We start from the raw sequence: 2,126 nt of genomic DNA, 5'->3' as shown, positions 1-2,126 counted from the left end.
TGAGTTTTTGTGATCTATACTTAAATTTTGATTCTCCACATACATAAATGAACAAATATTATATATATATATATATATATATATATATATATATATATATATATATATATATATATTTATTTATTTATTTTTAGTAAAATATTCTCTTATTGCAGGAAGATTTTAATATCTTAAACAGCATTGGCATGGATGCTTACAAAATGTCAATCTCATGGAGCAGAATATTGCCTAGTAACTACATTATTACTTTTTTTTATTATATATATATATATATATATATATGTATATTTGATAATTGACTCTATATATATGTATAAATGTTGATTGTAGATGGATCCTTGAAGGGTGGTAGGAATGAGCACGGCATCCAACATTACAAAAAAATCTTCAATGAGCTTGAATCGAAAGGCCAATTATAATGCATGCATGCATTCAAAACCCATTTCATTACTTTTATTGTTACACTTTTATTTAGATAAATAAATAAACAATTATATAAATAGGTAAAATGCCCTTTGTGACTATATTCCATTGGGATCTTCCGCAAGCACTTGAGGACGAATATATGGGTTTTTTCATTTGTGATATTGTGTAAGTAAAAAGTATATATACTTTAAATATGTTTTTTTCTTTCAAGAATTATTAAATAAGAATAAGTGCATCAACTAATCATGTCTGTCTTTAAATATTTATTATTACAGGAAAGATTAGTTGACTATGCAGAAATTCTTTTTCAAGAATTTGGTGATAAAGTAAAATATTGGTCTACTTTTAACGAGCCATACATGTTTATTGTCGGTGGTTATATCAATGGTAGCATGGCTCCGGGTTATTGTTTTCCTTGGTTGACAAAATTGAATTGCACACGCGGAGATTCGGCAGTTGAACCTTATTTAGCTGCTCATTATATGTTTCTTGCTCATGCAGCGGTCGTTAAACTATATAGAGAAAAATATCAGGTTAACTATTTAGTTATGAAATTCTATTATTTTTTTTTTGCTTGGATGAAATTTTACTATCAAATTCTTTCTTACATTACTATGAAAATAGATTTGTTATAAAAAAATCAAAACATTGATTCTAGACATCAAGAATACACTAAAAACGGGAAGCAAAATATCTATTGATAGATAAAATCAGACCGGTTCAAATAAACCTAACTTAAATAAACTTTTCATGCAGGAACAAGGAACCGGACCGGACAAACAAAAGAACCGGTTAAAGAAAACTAACCGGTCAAGTTAGTAAACCGACCAAGAATACTTACCGCACAAAGAAAGGATCGGCCAAAGCTTAAAACCGGAATCATCAAACAAGCCGATCAGCCACAAGGCAGAGGAATAACCGGAAGAAGTCCGGTTATATCACCCATACCGGAAGCAATCTGGTTAAGTCAAATAACAGACCAGTACAAGAAGACAATTCGGGTATCTACTGAGAATGATACCAAAGGAACAGACTGAACACTTCCATATCCATACAAGTCTGAGAAAAGTCTGCAGGCTGCAGAAGACAGTCCTGCCGGATCTTTCCACTTCGGGATAAGTCAGAAAGGAGATCTTCCAAGTACAGACAACTGTCCAACAGACAGTGCCTACATTGAGTAAAAGACAAACCCAGCAGGTTTGTCTTACATACCGGAAGAACAGACTGCCAGGTCTGAGGTTGACTGTCAGATCTGGAAAGGTGACCGCAGGTTCTGAATCAATGAATCACTGAACCTCTGCATCTCTGATCAGCCAATCAGATTCAAGGTAGTGAAATATGACCGTTGGCATATTTCACCTATAAAAAGGGGGCAGTTGAAGAAGAGTAAATGCGGGACAAGTGCGACACACAACAAGCATTCAATTTACAAGTGAAAAAATGTGCCCTCTCTCTAGAAAGCCTAGTGTTAAAGTTGAAGTGTTTAACTTACAATTCCGGTACAAATTGTAAGAGTGTTATCGAGCAGGAAATAAGTCTCGATCAGATTGTATTTGTATTCCTTAGTGAATATCCTTCTCGCGGTTTCGAGAGGAAGGGGTGACGTAGGAGCTTTATCTCCGAACATCCATAACATCGGTCTTGTTATTTACTTTCTGCCGGCTCCATTATCTAACCGATTTACACTAACTTAACTACAC

This window comes from Impatiens glandulifera, unplaced genomic scaffold, assembly GCF_907164915.1.
Source record: "Impatiens glandulifera unplaced genomic scaffold, dImpGla2.1, whole genome shotgun sequence".
NCBI classification, from domain to species: Eukaryota; Viridiplantae; Streptophyta; class Magnoliopsida; order Ericales; family Balsaminaceae; genus Impatiens; species Impatiens glandulifera.
The sequence above is the reverse complement of the archived record's forward strand: the minus strand, read 5'-3'. Positions refer to the sequence as shown.